Below are 22,935 nucleotides of genomic sequence, written 5' to 3' on the forward strand. Positions count from 1 at the left end.
CCTGATAATGCTTTGCCACTTGGTGCATTCCTTGATGCACATATTGCTAGAGTTGCTGCTAGATGTGATGATACTTCTGAAACTGCTGATACTATTGAAGTAGAACCTGCTACTATGCCTGAATTGCCTGTTATGCCTGATACGCGCTATGTTATGGAGGGAGAGACAGCTAAGGATTTTCTTGCGTGTAAGGATAGCTATGATGTTGAAAAATTACTCCGCGGGTGGAAAGAAAACTCTCTGGACGCTAGGATGAAATATGCCCCGAAGTTTGCTACTTCGCCTATCTTTGTGACCGATAAGGATTATGAATTCTCCGTCGACCCTGAGTTAATCACTCTGGTCGAATCTGATCCTTTTCACGGTTATGAGTCTAAAACGGTTGTAGCCCATCTTACCAAACTGCACGATATAGCCACCCTATTCACTAGTGAGGAAAAGATCCGCCACTACTACATGCTCAAGCTGTTTCCTTTCTCGCTAAAGGATGATGCTAAAACCTGGTTCACTTCTCTTGCTCCTCTTTGTGTGCGTAGCCCCCAGGATATGGTCTACTACTTCTCTGAAAAATATTTCCCTGCCCATAAGAAGCAAGCTGCCTTGCAGGAAATATACAACTTTGCTCAAGCTCAAGAAGAGAGTCTCCCACAAGCTTGGGGAAGGCTCATCCAGCTACTGAATGCTTTGCCTGATCACCCTCTTGAGAGGAATGAAATACTTGATATCTTCTATAATGGACTTATCGATGCTTCCAAAGACCACCTAGATAGTTGTGCCGTTAGTGTTTTTAGCGAACGAACCATAGAACAAGCTGAGATTCTACTGAATAACATCTTGTGCAATGAGAATGCTTGGACTATTACCGAACCACCTCCTAAGCCAACTCCGAAGAAAAGAGGTATTCTATTCCTCAGTCCTGAAGATATGCAAGAAGCCAAGAAATCTATGCGAGAGAAAGGCATTAAATCTGAAGATGTCAAAAATCTACCACCTATCGAAGAGATCCATGGTCTCGATAACCCGATACAGGTAGTAGAAGTAAATTCTCTGCGTAGGTTTGATGAGAGTGATATTCCTTTTGATAAACCTGCTAGCTTATGCATGGATGAATTTGATTACTTTGTTGCCAAACAACAGAGTTTCAACGATTATGTTAGCAGACAATTGGAACAAAATGCTCGTATGCTTAGTCATTTAAGTGCTTGTGTAGACAGAAATGTCAATGATCTTAAACTTCTGAGTAAACATGCCTCTATGGTTACTACTCAAGTAGAACAAGTACTTAAAGCTCAGAATGACTTGCTCAATGAGTTGAATGACAATTCCGTTATAGTCGTCACTAGAGGCGGTAGAATGACCCAGGAACCTCTATATCCTGAGGGTCATCCGAAGAGAGTTGAACAAGATTCTCAAGGAGTTAGCACTGATGCACCTAGTCATCCTAGAAAGAAGAAGAAAGATGATAGGAACCTGCACGCTAGCAACCCTGTTGCTGCTACACCCGAGAGTCCAAATGATGTCTCTGCCTCTGATGCTGAAACACAATCTGGTCATGAACATGAGCCTAATGATGATATCAATAGTGATGCTCATGAAGATGCTCAACCTAGCAAAAAAGGATGTGGAGATTGAACCTGTTGATCTTGATAACTCACAGCCTCAGACTAAGAGATACGATAAGAATGACTTCGCTGCTAGGAAGCATGGTAAAGAAAGGGAACCATGGGTTCAGAAACCCATGCCCTTTCCTCACGAACCATCCATGAAAAAGGATGATGAGGATTTGGAGCGTTTCATTGAAATGATCAGACCCGTCTTTCTGCAAATGCGTTTGACGGATATGCTCAAGATGTCTCCGTATGCTAAGTACATGAAAGATATTGTGACTAATAAGAGGAGGATACCTGAGGTTGAGATTTCCACCATGCTCGCTAACTATACCTTCAAGGGTGGAACTCCGAAGAAACTAGGTGATCCCGGTGTGCCCACTATACCTTGCTCCATTAAAGGCAACTACGTTAGAACTGCATTATGTGATCTTGGAGCCGGTCTTAGTGTTATGCTTCTCTCTCTTTATCATAGACTTGAACTGGATAAGTTGACACCCAGTGAAATCTCTCTGCAAATGGACGACAAATCAACTGCTTCCCCTATCGGCATTTGCGAGGATGTGCCTGTTGTGGTTGCTAACGTCACTATCTTAACAGACTTTGTTATCTTGGATATTCCCGAGGACGATGCCATGGCTGTCATCCTCGGAAGACCCATTTTAAACACTGTAGGGGCTGTTAGAGATTGCAAAAAAGGCAATGTCACTTTCCATGTCAACGATAATGAGCATATGGTGCACTTTCCGAAGAAACAATATCGAGTACATTGCATCAATGCTATCGAAAAAACTTCATCGATTCTTATTGGGAGCTTTGAATGCCATATTCCTCGTGTCAAGATGAAGTATGATTTGCTTGTTGGGGAGATACACATCCCTATTGAGGTAACCTAGTGACTATTCGAAAATTCTCCGTTCTCTTTTGCGATTCAAAAAGTTTTGTCGAGGGGATTTCATCAACCCCATTGATGGATTTTTTTCGATGACCGTGATATGGATGAATCAAGGAGTCACAAACCTCTGTTCCAAGCTTTCACTTTCGGTTGCTTAGAACAAAATGATAGATTTAGTTTAGTTTTTCCTATTTTCTGTTTTAGCGTCCGGTAGAAAAGTACTCCGAAAATAGAAGTTCTCCGAACGCCGTGAAAATCAAGTATGATTTTTTCTGGAATTTTTGAAAAATTCTGAGACAAAGAGCTTGTCTGGGGGCTGTACGAGTGGGCCACAAGCCCTGATGGCACGGGCACCCCTGGCCGCCCCACACAGGCTTGTGGGGCCCACAGGCACCCCCGCAACTCATTCTTGCTCTCATCCGCTTCTTCTACCTCCAGAAAAAATCGTTTCGCAGCTCAAACCCGTGTTCTTGCTCCTCTTGCTGGGATTTTCGATCTCTTTGCTCAAATCACCCTTCTCCGAACTGTTTTGGGGAAATTACTCCTTGGTAAGTGACTCCTCCATTGGTCCAATTAGTTTTTGCTCTAGTGCCTTATACTCCGCGTATTTTTGCTGCCTTGGTGACCATGTTCTTGAGCTTTGCATACTAATTTTAGCAGGTCCCAAGTAGTTTTGATACGCAATATGGTATGTAGGCACTTGTGGGAGTAGTTGCTACTAGTTTTGTCGAGCCTTGTTCACTTTTCCTTAGAATCACTAAAAAATTCAGAAATTTTCAGAGATAGAAAAGGGAAAAGATGAGGAGGTTCTTAAGAGGCTCGTCAAGCCGTGACCCCAAGGATGATGGGAGTGAGAAGAAGCCCAAGTATCTGGTCCCTCGAGTCGCAGAAGTTCGAGCGTGCGAGTGGCCAAGCGACGTGTTCTTACGCGCCGCTGGAATTCATGAGGACTTTTATCACTTCGTGGAGAATGCAGGCCTTACCGCCTTCGTTGAAGATAAGTGTCTGCAATACCTCCTCCTCACTAATATCTTCGTACAAAGCTTTAACTTCTATCCAAGGAAGAATCCTCCTATGATTGAGTTTAAACTTTATGATATCCCCAAGCGCATGTCACTTCAGAATTTTTGCAATCTTTGCAAATTACCTTATGTTGGGAATATTCATGAACCTCGTCCACGGGACTTGGAAGCTTTCATCGATACAATTGCCGTAGGATAGGAGAGAGGAGTGTCTTGCGTTAGAGCTGCTAGCATACATTTTCCCATGCTTCGGTACTTCTCATTATTTGTGGGAAAATGTTTGATTGGCCGTGGAAAAGCTGGGTCACTTAGTTCCCCAGATCTTGCGGTCTTGCGCGAAGCCCTTTATAACGATAAAACTTATAGCTTGGGCACTATAGTAGCTCAACGGTTGAACCTGAACCGTTCTAAAGGTGTTGTCTATGGAGGTATCTATACTACTCGTCTTGCTAGACACTTTGAGATACCTATTAGACTGGAGGAGGAAGAAGAGATTCTTCTTCCCGAGAGATATCTAGATTACGATAGCATGGTTCGCCTTGACTTTCTTGGTAGAGATATAAATAGAAGGATGATTTATAACCTGGTATTTAGTCAGGGTACTCGTGAGACTATTTCTTTGCCTGCTCCTTCTTTGTTCAATCTTCATGCAGGCAGGTACATTATTATGCCCTTGGACATCTACGCATATTGGGGCTTAGCCCAACCAGAGGTGCCCGTGGCCGAGCCGCCAGTCGAGTACGAGACGCCAGTTTATCAGTGGGAGCCAGAGGAGCACACACAGCAATGGTATCCTCAGTCCACTCCGGAGTACCCCGGAGGTGGTTATTTCCCTCCTTGGGAGTAGACAAACTTAGGCCAAAAGCCTAAGCTTGGGGGAGTACGTGTTCTCACCAACTTTACATTCTTGCTTATGCTTTCACTTTGTTAGCCGGTGTTCGCACTTTGCCACTGTATCATCCATGCTAGTTTTATTTTCTTTTTCTCGTTTTCTTTTCGTGTGTCTGTCTAGTTTGAGAAAACCCAAAAATATTTTCTTTTTCTTCTTTTGCTTGTTGGAAGCTTTCCCATGTAAGTAGTTTTCTTTTTCTTTGGGTCAAGGTAGAAGATAATGGTTACAATGTTTAGTGGCTCTTGCAGGCATACCTGTTTAGCTTTCAAAGAGCCATATTACTTTGTCTTCTCCTTTGTGCTTGCCTGCAGATTCCAGCGTAGTCCAATGCACGAGCACGCTTATTATTGTTCACATCATTCGGTCGTGCAAGTGAAAGGCAATAATGACGATATATGATGAAGTGACTGAGCCTGGAAAAGCTGGTATGAACTCGATCTATTTTGTTTTTGTAAATATGACTAGCTCACTATTCCCAGTTCAGCTTTGTTGTGAGAGAAACATGTTTGCAATGACAACTTAGAGATCATAGTTGCTTATGCAATGCTTACTTAGCTAGGAGCTTATAATGGTCTGTCTTGGTTGCCAACATGAATGTTGAGATGACTATGATGTAGTATGATAGGATGGTATCCTCCTTTGAATGTTTCAAGTGGCTTGACTTGGCGCATGTTCACGCATGTAGTTGAAACAAAATCAACATAGCCTCTATGATATTCATGTTCATGGTGATTTATGTCCTACTCATGCTTGCACTCAATGTTAGTTAATCTCAATGCATTTTGATGACTGTTGTCGCTCTCTAGTTGGTTGCTTCCTAGTCTTTTGCTAGCCTTCACTTGTACTAAGAGGGAATACTGCTTGTGCATCCACTTCCATAAACCCAAAGTTGTTCCATATGAGTCCACCATACCTACCTATGTGCGGTATCTACCTGTCGTTCCAAGTATATTTGCATGTGCCACTCTCTAAACCTTCAATAAATAATCTGGTTTGCATGCCCGAACCGCTCATGTGGTGACAGGGGGCTATCAGTATTTTCCATGCTAGGCGTGTTATCCTTGATATGTGTTTATTCACTATCATTCACGAGAAAGGGGTCGGTAATTGGAATTCCCAGTTCCATGCTCAAATCAAAAAGATAATTGCAAACAAAACTCCCCCTGGATTGATGTTGGTATGGACGGTACCCAAGGATTCGGCTAGCCGTGGAGTGTGATTGATTGGTGGTGGGGGAGTCAAAACTTTAATTTTTTGTTTGGGAACCGCCTATAGCATGTGCAGCATGGAAGATGTTGAGAACTCTTAGTCATTGCGTTGACAGTGAATGCATGCCACCCAAAATTATTATCTCTGTCTTCAAAGCTTGAGCTCTGGCACCTCTGCAAATCAATGCTTCCCTCTGCGAAGGGCCTGTCTATTTATGTTCCTGGTGAGTCATCCTCCTCTTACAAAAGCACCAATTAGAGAGCACCTCTGTCATTTTTATGCTTTGCTTTTAACTGTGTTGAGTATGAGTGTGACTAGATCTTCTTTGCCATGAATTACAATGTTTAATCATCCCTTGCTCTTTCAAGGTGCTCTGCATTTATGTTTTGCGGTCTCAGAAAGAGCTAGCGAGATACCATCTATTCGTACTGCTTCGTGTTGTTTTGATTGAAGTGTTGACATTTGAGGCTTATTATTATTTGCTCGCTAGTTGATTATGCCATTGATATGAGTTTACCGTGAGACCTAGATGTCATTTGCTTATGTGGTTTGATTGTGATCTTGCTGAAATTCTGGTTATGAGTTAGACATAGTTGCAACAACAAGATCAAACAGAGTTCGTCAAAGTTTATCTTTTGTCTCTTTCAGTTTGTCAACTGAATTGCTTGAGGACAAGCAAGGCTTTAAGCTTGGGGGAGTTGATACGTCTCCGTCGTATCTACTTTTTCGAACTCGTTTGCCCTTGTTTTGGACTCTAATTTCCATGATTTGAATGGAACTAACCCGGACTAACGCTGTTTTCAGCAGAATTGCCATGGTGTTGTTTTTGTGCAGAAATAAAAGTTCTCGGAATGTCCTAAAGAATTACGGAGATTCTTTTTGGAATAAAAGAAAAATACGTGCGCAAAGATCCACTGGAGGGGGCGTGCCAGTGGCCCACAAGCCCCTGGGCCGCGGCCACCCCCCTAGGCCCATGTGGCACCACCGCCTCCAAACTCAGCTCTATATCTTCCGTCTCGCCCGGAAAAAATCAGAGATAAGGTTTCATCGCGTTTTACAATACGGAGGCGCCGCCACCTCCTGTTCTTCATCTGGACGGCAGATCTGGAGTCCGTTCGGGGCTCCGGAGAGGGGAAATCGTCGCCATCATCAGCATCAACCTTCCTCCATCGACAATTCCATGATGCTCTTCATCGTTCGTGAGTAATCTCATCGTAGGCTTGCTGGACAGTGATGAGTTGGATGAGATCTATCATGTAATCGAGTTAGTTTTTGACGGGGATTGATCCCTAGTATCCACTATGTTCTAGATTGATGTTGCTACTACTTTGTCATGCTTAATGCTTGTCACTAGGGCCCGAGTGCCATGATTTCAGATCTGAACCTATTATGTTGTCGCCAATATATGTGTGTTTTAGATCCTATCTTGCAAGTTGTAGTCACCTACTATGTGTTATGACCCGGCAACCCTGGAGTGACAATAGCCGGAACCACTCCCGGAGATGACCATAGTATGAGGAGTTCATGTATTCACAACGTGTTAATGCGTTGGTCCGGTTCTTTATGAAAAGGAGAACCTTAATATCTCGTAGTTTCCATTAGGACCCCGCAGCCACGGGAGGGATGGACAATAGATGTCATGCAAGTTCTTTTCCCTAAGCACGTATGAGTACATACGGAATACATGCCTACATTAGATTGACGAACGGGAGCTAGTTACTTATCTCTCCGTGTTATAGTTGTTACATGATGAATCACATCCGTCATACTCATCCATCACCGATCCATTACCTACGAGCCTTTTACTACTGGTCCTCGCTATGTTACTTTGTCTAGGCGTGTCCCTTGCTACAAAAGGGATTGCGCCACTTTGCTCTACTGTTGGTACTGCTGTTACTGTGCTGCTGCTGCTACTGCTGTTCCTTGCTACTTCGTTGTTACTTGTTGCAAGATCCTTTTCCAACACTGTTGTCGGGGAAGAATAGTCACTCGCTCACGTGCAACCTAATGGCACCATTGATACAACAGTTAGGAATAGTCTGCCGTCAATAGATCGTTTCTCGCACCGTTGCTATCATACTACTTTGCTACTAATACTTTGCTTGCAGACACTAATCTTTCAGGTGTGTTTGAATCTCACAAACTCAGCTGCTAATACTTGAGAATATTCTTTCACTTCCCTTTTGGTGAACCAACAAATTTGGGTTGAATACGCTACCCTTGAAAACTGTTGTGATCCCCTATACTTGTGGGTTATCAGCGACCAGCTCGCCCCTCCTCCTTCCTCGGGCAGGAGCAGCAGCCCCGAGATGGAGCTCCTCTGGCCGAGCCCCACGCCGCAGGATCTCCGGCCGTGCCCCCTGCCGCCTCTAGTTGCGCCGCCAGGCCCCGCCAGCAGCAGGCCGCCAGTTCCACCGGTCGCCGCCGCCAGCCTGTCATAGAGGAACCAACGACCCGTGCCTCCCCGTGCCTTGCGCCGCCGCGAGCGCCCCGTCGCGCCGCCTCATGCCTCGCTGCCCACAGAACCCCCCCCCCCCCCCCCCCCCCGAGGCGCTGGATCTGGTCGGTTTCTCGCCAGATACGCCGCCGGGAGTCCCTAGCCCCGCCGGCCCTTGTGCCTCACTGGATCGCCGTCGTGGCCTCCTAGCCTCGCTCCAGCGGAAGGAGCAGGATCCTTTAGCCTCGCCCTCCCGTAGCGCCAGCGTGGGCCTGTCACCGGTGGGCCAAGCAGTCTTTGGCCGACCCAGCTCCACTGCCCTCCAGCCGGCCCATCTTCACCTCCACCGGTCGGCCTAGTTGGCCCATGGTGAGGAAACCCCTCTGCCTTCTTATTCTTTGCCTTGTGCACCTTTTAGTATAATGCGCCCATGGTTAGATTTGGCCCATAAGTCAGATTCGGCCCGTAGTAGTTTTTATTTTTAACCTGCGAATTAGTCCATTTTTAGAAAACGCATATTCATCAAACGTCCGTTGTTTCTACTCCGTGTGTCGGATGAGAACAAGTTGTATGTGTAACTTGGCTATAATTTGGCGTAGATTAATATTTTCCAACTTGCATGCATGTTTGACTTGTTGTTTGCCTAGTTTTGCATGCTGTTCTATTAGGTTAATTATTCCATAGATAATTATGTGTGTGTCCGGATTGCTCAAACCCCATAGCTAAAATGTCCATGTTGTTGAAAACCCTTGCCATGTATTTTAGAAATAGTTGTCTCGATGTTTTCATGTAGGTGGCATCCATAGTTTGCTAGGTTGGGTATAGGATATATTCTCGCATATATGTGTGGCATTAGTTTTATTTTTCAACCCCGCATATTATATATGTTTTCGGGGTAGAAAAATCTATAGAATTTAATTGTGCATTTAGTTTAGTCTTTCAAGTAAGTTAGTGTGCATGATATTTTTCCATGTTTCCCTCTTGTTTAATTTGTGGGATTTATTACGTGCGTGATATGCATGAGTTGTGAACTAGAGATATGCTCTTGGATACGTAGGCTAGCCCCTGGTAATTTTGGTTGCTATAGAAATACATGTTTAGGTGTTGTTTGCTTGTTGTCAACATGCTAGAAAATAGTGCAGATTTGGGGATGCTGAAATATTTCTAAGTATGAGATGTGTTATATTTTGTTGCTGTCTTTGCATGCGTTTCGCTAGTGATCTACAGCTCCTTTGGGGTTGGTGCAATGGAGTTAGTTGTAGTAAGTAACATTCTCTAGCATGATGTAGAGTTTCATGCCATTCAGTGCCCCGTAGCACATAGTTTTGCTGCTGTGAATATGCCTTCTGGTTGAAAACTGTTCTTTCAGCAGTGTTATTTTCACTAAGTCTAAAACTGTGTGTGAGATTCCATTTTGTGAGTTCTTCCCCTAGTGATCCATGCTTCCATGCTAGATCTTATTAGTAGGATGTTGTTGTGCATCTTGATCACTACTTCCCCATGTCTTGTTTGAGCAATTTAGAATTATGTAGCTTGATGTTTTAGGGCGTAGAAAATTCCATGTTGCTGTTTAGGGCAGATTGTAGCTATTTCTCGTTTAGCTGCTATTTGTTGAACCGTTGCTCCATTTTGATCGTGTCCTATATGAAACTTGCTTAGAATCTCGTGTACATTCACCTTATCCTGTTGCTTGTATGTTTTGGAATGTTTGTGGCTGTCATTGCATACATATTGCATTCATGCCATCATATCTTGCGGTGTTCATATCTTTTGAAGCGTAGCTCCGTTGGAGATGTTACATATATGTAAATCGACTAGAATGATGCGTAGTATGAATTGCTCCACTTTGTTTTGCCGTTTAACAAACTTAAAAAGTGATTAGGACAAATCTGGACAGATTTAGAAAGAAACACATGGGGTCAGTTCGGAGATGCTATATGTCGTTTCCGACCTCATTTAAAATGCCTAGATAGGTAGTTTAATTACGCTTCACCTCTTGCCATGTTTAACCACATTTAAACGTGCCGTGTACCTAAACAAGAGCAAACTAAATATTTATATGTGAAGTTTCGTCAGTATGCAAATCGTTGCATATTGAGCTTCACTTAATGTGTAGTGTTTGATTGTTGTGAATTGCCATGCGATGACTTGCATTAGACCGTTCATGCATCATATGTGTTGAGCATTATGTGGTGCGTGTAGCGTGGTGAATATCGTGTGTTCATTCTTGTTTCCGTTTGCTCCGACTCGATAGAGTTCCGCAAGCGTGTCAGAAGTGAGGATCCGTTCGACTACGTCGGTTCGTCTGCTTCTCGGATTCGTTCTATTTCCAAGCGGAGTCTCAGGCAAGATGACCATTTCCTTAAATACCATTACTATAATTGCCATTCTAGTTATTTTGCTTCTATCGCTATGTATTTTTGCCTACCACTTGTTAAATGTCAGCCTCTCAACATTGCCATGAAAACCATCAACATGTTCACAACCAAGCAAACCATTGTTTGGCTATGTTACCGCTGGCTTAACCATTTGATAGCGTTGCTAGTTGCAGGTGCAGTTGCTTCCAAGTGAAAACATGGGTTCCTTCTTATGTCACCATATAATTGTTATTTCATTTAATGAACCTATATACTTGGTAAAAGGTGGAAGGCTCGACCTTCTAGCCTGGTGTTTTGTTCTACCTTTGTCGCCTTATTTTCGGCTACCGGTGTTATTTTCCATAAATGAGCGCTCCTAACATGCTTGGGGTTGTTATGGGGACCCCCTAGATTCTCGTTTTGGGATAAAGCTCGTCTGGCAAGGACCAACATTGGTACTATATTTTCCTAACATAATAATTCTGTTAATACTGAAAAACATAGGGAGATAATGCTACCCGAGGAGTAATTCAACATAATACAGGGGGGCTAGTGCTGATGGTGTTGGTCCCAAACAGAGAAGCTTATTAATGCTACCCGGGGCAACTCGGTGTGTGGCATGGTAACCATAGATTATTCGGTGTGCCCTGATACGCGGCCCTGAGGACGAGATACGCGGATCCTATCGGGATTGTCGGCACGTCGGGCGGCCTTGCTGGACTTGTTTTACCTTTCTCGAGCGTCTTGTGCGAGGGATTGTGAGGATACTTCCGGCTATCTCGAGGTTGAGGTTTTCCAATAAGAGCGCGAGGAGATCACATGTTTCCCTGATCGACGTCATTCCATCGTAGCGTGTGGTAGTTTGCGATGGACTAGTTGGAGCACCCCTGCAGGGTTAAATCTTCCGGAAAGTCGTGCCCGCGGTTATGTGGCAACGTGGAAACTTTGTTTAACATCTGGTTCTAGATAACTTGAAGTTAACTTAATTAAAACTTGCCACCTATGTGCGTAACCGTGAATGTCTCTTTCGTGAGCTCCTTCCTCGATCGAGGAGGGGGGTATGTCTGACGTAAGTAGGTGTTCAGGATCATTCATTTGATCAGCATTAGTTCACGTACGCTATGCGTAGAACATTCCCCTCTTATTCTTGTACTCGTAAGTTAGCCACCTCAAATAAATGCTTAGTCACTTGTTGCAGCCTCACAACTTAACCATACCTCACCCATTAAGCTTTCCTAGTCTTGATACCTTTGGAAATGAGATTGTTGAGTCCATGTGGCTCACAGATTACTACAACACCAGTTGCAGGTACAAGTAAAATGATATTAAGCCGTGAGCATGATGATTGTTCATTTGGAGTTTCCTTCTTCTTCTTCGCCGATCTAGGATGGGTTACAGGCCGACAGCCTGGGATAGCAAGGATGGACGTCGTTGTTTTATCGTTTGTTTTCGTCCGTAGACGGACCCTGCTCTTCTTCATGATGATTGTATGTATTGTACTGATATGACTCTGATGTAGCTTGTGGAGAGTGCAAGCCAATTGCATATACTCATCTATTTTGTACATGTACTTGTAATGATATCCATTCTTGCAAAACGACGAGATGCCCTTCTATCCCTGTCGAGGCCCTCGTGCCAAAATAAGATAGGAACGCATCCTGGGCGTGACACAGGCCTTGCATTCCTGCCAGCATGAGATCGAGCGGCTACACGGAATAGATCGGATGGCTAGTTAGGTGGTTGACCTTTTCCTAAGTTCAACTAGCTTATTTCTAGCAGTCGCCTAACATAATAGCATGGAACAATCAAAAATCATAGATACGTTAGAGACGTATTACCCTCCTCCTCCGACGAGCGTGATCCCTCCTCGTCCGGTCGCGCTCCTCCCTCCTCCCATTGTCATCCTCTATCCCTCCTCCTATTGCCCTCTTCCCTCCTTGTCCTCCTCTTCACTCTCCACTATTGTTGAGGAAATTGTTAACTAGTAGGTGCTCGGTTGGCTAGCGAGTAGGGGATTAATAGGCTAATTGGTAAGTTAATCGTCCATCTAATGATAAAATAGGTGAATTTATCACTTAACCGGCTACTCGGTGACCCAATGAGTAGGGACTGGTCGCTAAGTTAACTCGTTGATCGGACGAATTCTTGAACAGGGCTCCCCACTCCTCCCACCTCATGTCTCCTAAATAAGTAATGTTTTAGGTATAGGATTTTTTAGTAATAGAATAGAATAGAAAATATAAAAGTATTTACAGGATAGTATATAAAAACTAGTAATTAAAATAGAAAATCTTTAGTAGAAAAATATTGGACATGTGTTGGACAGAAAATACCTTTACACAAAATATAAAAACTACTAATAGACATATGTCATTATTGGACATGTGTGTATTATTTTACAAGGGAACACCTCCTAGTGCCTATGTTTTGCCGGTACGTTCATTCATTTATGTTCCGGAAAATTATAGGCGCTCGATATGTCCTATATTATCAATAGTCATGCCGAACATTTTTGTGGATTTCAGCAATACTTTTACAATAAAGTAGGAAATTACAAGTGCCCATGATTTGACGGAACAAGGATTAGATGACTTTCCAGAAAACATAGGCCATTTTTTATGTCATTGCTCCATAAATGCAATGTTAATCAACTTATGAGTTGAGTTGAATTTCGGTTTGTTGGAGCTCTTTAGTATGTTCTTGATGGAGCAATCCCGACTATTGTAATGGGGTCGTTTTCTCTTCCTCTTCTAGCGATATATACCTTGGTATAATGCGCGAGAGAGGGAGAGGAATGGACCAACACCAACGGTCGAAATATCACAGGAAGAATCCCAACTGTTGTCCAGGGGTTGATTCGCTCTTCTTCTTCTCGTGATATATACCTTGATATAATGCGCGGGAGAAGAAGAGGAACCGACCAACACCGCTGGTTGATGACCCACAACTATACGGGATGAATTGTAGTCCTTTTTGACAAGTAAGAGTGTCAAAACAAATGAGGAGCGGAAGGAAATGATAAGTAGTTTCAGCAAGGTATTCTATGGAAGTGCTATGAGTAATAGTGATAGACAGTTTTGTAGCAAGATAATTCATAACAAGTGACAAGTAACAGTAGTAGCAAGTCTGGATCAAGATAGCCCAATCCTATTTCACTAGTAGAAAAGAGGGCTTTGATACACTTGATGAAATCCCATTAGTCCCGGTTCACTCACGAACCGGGACCCATGTGGGCATAGGTCCCGGTTCATGAGGCCAGGGCGCCGGCCGGGCCTCGTGGGCCATTTGTCCCGGTTCGTTTGTCACCTTCGGTCCTGGTTCTAGACACGAACCGGGACCAATGTGCCTCGCTCCTGGCCCACAACCAATAGTCCTGGTTTGTGGCTGGAACCGGGACCTCAGGTTGTCCTTTGGTCTCGGTTCCAGCCACAAACTGGGACCAACGATTGGCCTACATATACCCCCGCGAGCAGAGCAGTGCACTACTCTGTTGTTTCGGCCGATCGTGGGAGAGCTTTGTGATGCTCTAGCTCACCTCCGATGCACATGAGGTGTTCGATGAAATGCCCAAGCCATACTTAAGATTTCTCCTTTAGAAGCTCCTTGTCCAAGCTCCATTTTCATCAAGATTTGTGTAGTTTTTAATACACTTTGTTATATAACGCACGTAGATGAACTGTCAATGGATGTACGGTGACCGACGCACCTCTGAGTATATTAATGGTCTGCATAATTTTCTCGAAGTGGCTAAAGAAAACAAGCGGAATGGTTTTATGCATTGGCCATGTACTGTCTGTGGGAATACGAAGGAATTCTCTGACTATAAAACCATTCACTTCCACCTGCTTTAGAAGGGTTTTATGCCACACTATAATGTTTGGACCAAGCACGGAGAAAGAGGGGTTATGATGGAAGACAACGTAGAAGAAGAGGATGATGATAACTACCCGCCCCCTGAATACGGTGATGCTGCAACCGGGGAAGCTGAAGATCAAGATGAACCACACGATGTGCCCGATGATGATCTTTGTCGGGTCATTGTTGATGCACATAGAGAATGTGAAAGTGAAAGGGATAAGTTGAAGTCCGATTGCATGTTAGAGGATCACAAAAGAGGGTTGTATCCAAATTGTGAAGATGAAAATACAAAGCTCGGTACGACACTGGAATTGCTGCAATGGAAGGCAGACAATGGTGTATCTGACAAGGCGTTTAGTTCGCTACTGGAATTAATGAAGAAGAAGCTTCCAAAGGATAACGAATTGCCCGACAGTACGTACGAAGCGAAGAAGGTTCTATGCCCTCTGGATTGGAGGTGCAGAAGATACATGCATGCCCTAATGACTGCATCCTCTACCGCGGTGCGTACGAGGATTTGAACGCATGCCCGGTATGCGGCGCATTGCGGCATAAGATCAGAAGAGATGACCCTAGTGATGTTGAGGGCCAGCGCACCGGGAAGATGGTTCCTGCCAAGGTTATGTGGTATGCTCCTATAATACCATGGTTGAAACGTTTGTTCAGAAACAAAAAGCATGTCGAGTTGATGCAATGGCACATAAAAGACCGTAAGAAAGATGGGAAGTTGAGAGCACCCGCTGACGGGTTGAAATGGATAAAGATCGAGAGAAAGTGGAGCGACTTTACACGTGACCCAAGGAACGTATGCTTTGGTTTAAGTGCAGATGGCGTTAATCCTTTAGGGGAGCAGAGCAACAAGCATAGCACATAGCATGTGACTATGTATGTATAACCTTCCTCCTTGGTTGTGCATGAAGCGGAAGTTCATTATGATGCCAATGCTCATCCAAGGCCCTAGGCAACCCGGCAATGACATTGATACGTACATAAGGCCATTAGTTGATGAACTTTTATAGCTATGGAATGGAAATGGTTTACATGTGTGGGATGAGAACGAACAGGAGGAATTTGACCTACATGCATTGCTGTTTGAAACCATCAACCATTGGCCTGCTCTCAGTAACCTTTCAGGACAGACAAACAAGGGATACAACGCATGCACACATTATTTATATGACACCGACAGTATATATTTGGACAAATGCAGGAATAATGTGTACATGGGGCATCATCGATTTCTTCCGACCAACCATCAATGTCGAAAGAAAGGAAAGCATTTCAAAGGTGAGGCATATCACCGGAAGAAGCCCGCCCTCCGTACTGGTGATCACATACTTGATATGGTCAATGATTTACAAGTAATCTTTGGAAAGGGTCCTGGCGGACTATCTGTTCCGAATGACGATGCGGGACACGCACCCATGTTGAAGAAGAAATCTATATTTTGGGACCTATCCTATTGGAAAGACCTAGAGGTCCGCTCTGCAATCAACGTGATGCACGTGACGAAGAATCTTTGCGTGAACCTGCTAGGCTTCTTGGGAGTGTATGGGAAGACAAAAGATACACCGGAGGCATGAGAGGAACATCAACGTGTGCATGAGAAAGATGGCATGCATCCTGAGCAGTATGAAGGTCCTGCATGCTACGCTCTTACCAAAGAAGAGAATGAAATCTTCTTTGAATGTCTGCTCAGTATGAAGGTCCCGTCTGGCTTCTCGTCGAATATAATGGGAATAATAAATATGGCAGAGAAAAAGTTCCAGAACCTAAAGTCTCATGACTGTCACATGATTATGACACAACTTCTTCCGGTTGCATTGAGGGGGCTTCTACCGAAAAACGTTCGATTAGCCATTGTGAAGCTATGTGCATTCGTCAATGCAATCTCTCAGAAGGTGATCGATCTAGCAATCTTGCCAAGGTTAAGGAGTGATTTGGTGCAATGTCCTGTTAGCTTCGAGTTGATGTTACCACCATCCGTGTTCAATATCATGACGCACGTCCTAGTCCATCTAGTCGACGAGATTGTCGTTCTAGGCCCTGTATTTCTACACAATATGTTCCCCTTTGAGAGGTTCATGGGAGTCGTAAAAAATATGTTCATAAACGCGCTAAGCCAGAAGGAAGCATCTCCATGGGCCATCAAACAGAGGATGTCATTGGATTTTGTGTTGACTTCATTCCTGACCTTAAGAAGATTGGTCTCCCTCAATCGCGGTATGAGGGGAGACTGACTGGAAAAGGCACACTAGGAGCGGAGTCAATAACTTGTACGGACGGGCATTCTTGGTCTCAAGAACACTACACAATTCTACAGAATTCTACCTTGGTGACCCATATGTAGATGAACATAAGAATATTCTGAGCTCCATACAACCGAAGCAGTGTGACGACTGGATTACATTTGAACACATCAGGACTTTGAGCAGTTGGTTGCAAAAACGTCTCATGTGTGACAACACTATTTCTGATGAAATGTACTCGTTGGCCAGGGGACCATCTTCGACTGTATTGACTTACCAAGGGTATGAGATAAATGAGAATACATTTTACACGATCACCCAAGATCAAAAGAGCACCAACCAAAACAGCGGTGTCCGCTTTGATGCAACAACCGAGAGGGGAAAGGACACATATTATGGTTACATAGTGGACATATGGGAACTTGACTATGGACATGATTTTAAGGTCCCTTTGTTTCATGCAAATGGGTCAATCTGTTAGGAGGCGGGGTACAGATAGACCCATAGTACGAAATGACAATAGTGGATCTGAACAATCTTGCGCACGTAGAGGAACCATTCGTCCTAGCCAATGATGTGCACGGGTTTTCTATATGAACGACATGTCTACCAAACCGAGAAAAAGATAATATAAGGAAGCGAATACATCATACGATGAGCCAAACGCCACATAGTTCTTTCAGGAAAAAGAGACATCGTGGGATCTGAGGGCAAGACAGACATGTGTGAAGATTATGAAAAGTTTCATGAAATTCCTCCCTCCAAAGTCAAGGCTGACCCAAGCACCCTGTTAAATGATGAAGATTATCCATGGTTACGGTGCAATAAGCAAGGAACACAAGCGAAGAAAAAGTGAAGAAATGAAATGCCCTTTTTAACACATGAGTTTTCGTATGAAATTCTTATACTTCGAAAGAGATTGTCCGTTTTATAGACGAAGTGCATCCAGTTTTTGCTGCAACCCTCTCAACTTTTTAGCACATGTTATGTGGGTGAAATGATGATACTATGCCAACTTTCAACTTTTTCAGAGTTCATTTGTAGTGCTTTTCAATTTATGGGTCATTTAGCTCAAAAGAAATCACTAAATGCATGAAAAATACCAAATGAAGTCAGAAATAGTTAAAAATTGATGATGTGTCTTTGAATGGTGCATTTTGAACATACAGAAAGTCTAGAGTTCAAATAAGTTCAAAAAAATGAAATCGCTTTGTAACACATGAGTTTTCGTATGAAACCGTGATACTTCGAAAGAGATTGTCTGTTTTGTACATGAAGTGCATCCAGTTTTTGTGCAACCCTCTCAACTTTTTAGCACACGCTATGTGGGTGAAATGATAGTACCATGCCAACTTTCAACCTTTTCATAGGTCATTTGTAGTGCTTTTCAATTTAAGCGTCATTTAGCTCAAAAAAATCACTAAATGCATGAAAAATACCAAATGAAGTCAGAAATAGTTAAAAATTGATGATGTGTCTTTGAATGGTGCATTTTGAACACACAAAAAGTATGGAGTTCAAATAAGTTCAAAAAAATGAAATCCCTTTGTAACAGATGAGTTTTCGTATGAAACCCTTATACTTCGAAAGAGATTGTCCGTTTTGTACACGAAGTGCATCCAGTTTTTGCCACAACCCTCGCAACTTTTTAGCACATGCTATGTGGGTGAAATGATGATACCATGCCAACTTTCAACATTTTCAGAGTTCATTTGTAGTGCTTTTCAATTTAAGGGTCATTTAGCTCAAAAACATCAGTAAATGCATGAAAAATACCAAATGAAGGCAGAAATAGTTGAAAATTGATTATGTGTCTTTGAAAGGTGCATTTTGAACACATAAAAAGTCTGGAGTTCAAATAAGTTCAAAAAATGAAATCCCTTTGTAACATATGAGTTTTCGTATGAAACCCTAATACTTCGAAAGAGATTGTCTGCTTTGTACACGATGTGCATCCACGTTTTGCCGCAACTCTCTCTACTTTTTAGCACATGCTATGTGCGTGAAATAATTATACAACGCCAACTTTGAACATTTTCAGAGTTCATTTGTAGTGCTTTTCAATATAAGGGTCATTTAGCTCAAAACAAAAATCAGTAAATGTATGAAAAATATTAAATGGGCCGACGGACCTTTTGTCCCGGTTCTAGCCACCAACCGGTACGAAAGTACTCTTCTTCCCTCCCTTTTGGGCCAGCGAAAGTGTGGTTTTGGTCCCGGTTAGTGCCACAAGCCGAAACCAAAGGTTTCGCATATAGTGAGGGAGTTGTTGAAATTAATTTTTAGTCCCGGTTGGTGTAACAACCCGGGACTAAAGGTGTGCTTTGGTCCCGGTTTGAGCCACCAACCCGAACAAAGGTGTTCGTATATTGCAGGAATTGTCGAAATTTCCACAAACTTTCATTCCCCCCCCCCCCCCGTTCTCTCTTCGTTGTCGTCGCACCCGAGCCCGTCGCCGCCAGCCCGCGCCTCCTCCACGAGCCCTTCATCGCCGTCACCGTTGCTCACGAGCCTATCGTCGCCCCGAGCCCATCGTCGTCGTCGTCGCTCCCGAGCCCGTCGTTGTCGTCGTCGTCGCCGTTGCCCCCGAGCCCATCGTCGTCGTTGCCCTAGCCCCCGAGCCCATCATCGTCGGCATCGTCGCCCGTCGCCCGTTGTCGTCGCCCGTCGACGCACCGATAGCACGTTCATCGATCTCTCCATCTCCCTATTTGCGAATCTGTGTGTGTGAGAAAACGTAGTCTAATTGCGAATCAATGTGTGTGTATTACAGTCATAATAGAATATATTGGGTACATTTTTGAACTCCCCAATGTGACCCAAGTTATAAAAATTATAACAATATTTAGATTAGATTCAGTTTCAATAGCAAATAAAGTTATAAAAATTATAAAAATATTTAGATTATATTAAGTTACAAATTAAGTTTTTATGTTAATATTTGGGATTATGTATAAATGGCTTCCCCCACTTTGTAATATTTGCAGAAACAATGGATATTCCAAGAGATATGAAAAAAGAAGAAATTTTGGGGGATATAATCCACGACGATGGTAGTAATTTCGACTTTTTACTCAGCGAACTCAGTGACTACCAAATCCCGAAGGAAGGACAGTATCGTGATGGCTTCGGTGATCGAACAATGGAGGAGGAAGGACATTATCATGATGGCTTCGGTGACTACCGAACCCCGGAGGAAGGAGACCATGATGACGGCTCCGGTGATCGAACGGAGGAGGGAGCTATTGAAAACTCTGGATCAAGCCAAACTTCGGTAACGGGACGAGGCCCGACGAGAAGGTTGGGCAAGGATAAAAAGTTCACGATCACGAAACTGTCGAACGATGGCCAACTGATTGAACCCAAGCGGACCAGGGACGCATTTTCTGCTCAGTGAGGAGCTACTGTCAGGGACAACATCCCGATCAGCATCAACCAATGGAATAAGCCTAAGGGCGACAACGTCCCTGAAGGTGATTATTTCACCGATAGGCTGAAAGATGATCTTCGAACTGCGTTGAAGGAAAATTTCACCCTACCGCGACAGGAGGATCCGAATAAGCCCGTTATAGAGCCACTGGTCAAGGCGTGTTCTCTTAAGAAGATGATAGAACTATTCAGGAGGTGGAAGAAAGAGTTGAAGTCAAAGTATGTCGACCAAGGGAAGACTTGAGAATTCGTCACCCGATTTGAGAAGATTAGAGATCAATGGCCCGCATTTGTGGCCTACAAGTCATCGGACAAGAGTAAGGAAATGTCAGAGAGAAACAAGAACAATGCTGCAAACAACCAGTATCACCATCACACGGGGTCACGTGGCTACCTCAAAGGCCGTCCGTTGTGGGACAAAGCTGAGAATGACCTGATTGCTAAAGGGGTCCAACCACAGACATGGAACTGGCCTGACTGTTCAAGGAATTGGTTCTTCGGAGTTGGGGGAACTTTGGACCCTGATGTTGGGGAACGTTGCATGGGAAATAAAAAAATTCCTATGCACACGAAGACCTATCATGGTGATGTTCATCTACGAGAGGGAAATCGGATCCACATACCCTTGTAGATTGCTAAGCGGGAAGCGTTAAGAAACGCGGTTGATGTATTGGAACAACTTCGCAATTCAAATCACCGTCGTCCCATGATCCGTCCCGATCTACTATCGAACGCACGACACCTCCGCGTTCAGCACACGTACAGCTCAATTACGATCTCCGCCTTCTTGATCCAGCAAGAGATACGGGGAAGTAGATGAGTTCTCCGGCAGCGTGATGGCGCGCCGGTGATGGTGATGATCTATTCCTGCAGGGCTCCGCCTGAGCTCCGCAGAATACCGATCTAGAGGAAGAACTAAGAAGTAGAGGTTTAGGGTTGCACGTGGCATAGTTGTGTCTCAAAAACCCTACAACCTCTATTGTATATAAGAGGAGGGAAGGAGCTATCCTTGGGGCTCAAGAGAGCCCATAGGGCATCAGCCGAGTGGAGGAGGAGGGAGTCCCACTCCAATTCAGTTTGGGAAGGAGGAGTCCCTTCCTTCCTTCCCACCTTCCTCTTTTTTTATTTTCTCCTTTGATTTTTCCTCTTGGCAAAAATAGCCCTATTGGGCTGGCCTCACCTTCCCACCAAGGGCTGGTGCGCTACCAATGGGATATTAGGTTCACTCCCGGGTGGGTGGCCCCCTCCCGGTAAAAACTCAGAACCCATCAGTCACTCCCGGTACACTGCCGACAATGCCCGAAATCCTTCCGAAGGCCAAATGAAACAATCCTATATACCAATCTTCATTTCTGGACCATTCTGAAAACCCTCGGGACGTCCGTGATCTCATCCGGGACTCTGAACAAACCTTCAGTCACCAACATCTATAACTCAACTATAGCAAAATGTCACCGAACCTTAAGTGTACAGACCCTGCGGGTTCGAGAGCTATGTAGACATGACCTGAGACACTCCTCGGTCAATATCCAATAGTGGGACATGCATGTCCATATTGGATCCTACATATTCTAAGAAGATCTTACTGTGCCAAGGATTCATATAATCCCGTATACCATTCCCTTTGTCCTTTGGTATGTTACTTGCCCGAGATTCGATCGTGGGTATCCCTATACCTATTTCAATCTCGTTACCGACAAGTCTCTATACTCATTCCGTAATACAATATCCCGTGACTAACACTTTAGTCAGATTGCTTGCAAGGCTTATATGTGATGTTGTATTACCAAGTGGGCCCCGAGATACCTCTCCGTCACACGGAGTGAAAAATCCCAGTCTTGATCCATGCTAACTCAAGGACACCTTCGAACGTACCTGTAGAGCACCTTTATAGTCACCCAGTAACGTTGCGGCGTTTGATACACACAAGGTATTCCTCCAGTGTTAGTGAGTAACATGATCTCATGGTCATAGGAATGAATACTTGACACGCGGAACACAATAGCAACAAAATGACACGATCACATGCTACGTTTATAGTTTGGGTCTTGTCCATCACATCATTCTCCCCATGATGTGATCCAGTCATCAAGTGACAACACTTGCATATGGTCAAAAAACCTTAATGATCCTTGATCAATTGGCTAGTCAACTAGAGGCTTACTAGGGACATAGTTTTGTCTATATATCCACACATGCATTTATGTTTTCATTCAATACAACTGTAGCATGGATAGTAAACGATTATCTTGAAACTGGAAATATAATAATAACTGTTTTATCATTGCCTCTAGGGAAAATTTCCAACAGTATCCCCCTTGCACTAGAGTCAATAATCTAGTCTCACATCACTATCCAATTTACATTTGAATGAATCTAACACCCATACAATTCTGGTGTTGATCATGCTTCGCTCGTGGAAGAGGTTTAGTCAGCGGATCTGCAACATTCAAATTCATGTGCACTTTGCAAATATTTACGTCCTCTCCTTCGACATAGTCGTGGATGAGGTTGAAGCATCGTTTGATGTGTCTGGTCTTCTTGTGAAACCTTGGTTCCCTGGCTAGAGCAATGGCACCAGTGTTGTCACCGAACAGAGTTATTGGATTTAGTGCACTCGGCACAACTCCAAGATCCATCATGAACTGCTTCATCCAGACACCCTCCTTAGCCGCCTCCGAGTCAGCCTTGTACTCCACTTCACATGTAGAATCTGCTACGACGCATTGCTTGGAACTGCACCAGCTTACCGCACCCCCATTAAGAATAAATATGTATCTGGTTTGAGGCTTAGAGTCATCTGGATCAGTGTCAAAGCTTGCATTGACGTAACCCTTTACGGTGAGCTCTTCGTCACCTCCATAAACGCGAAACATTTCCTTAGTCCTTTTCAGGTACTTCAGAATATTCTTGACCGCCGCCCAGTGTTCCACTCCTGGATCACTTTGAAACCTGCCTGCCATACTTATGGGCGGGCTGA

The sequence above is a fragment of the Hordeum vulgare genome, chromosome 7H (genome assembly GCF_904849725.1).
Source record: "Hordeum vulgare subsp. vulgare chromosome 7H, MorexV3_pseudomolecules_assembly, whole genome shotgun sequence".
NCBI classification, from domain to species: Eukaryota; Viridiplantae; Streptophyta; class Magnoliopsida; order Poales; family Poaceae; genus Hordeum; species Hordeum vulgare.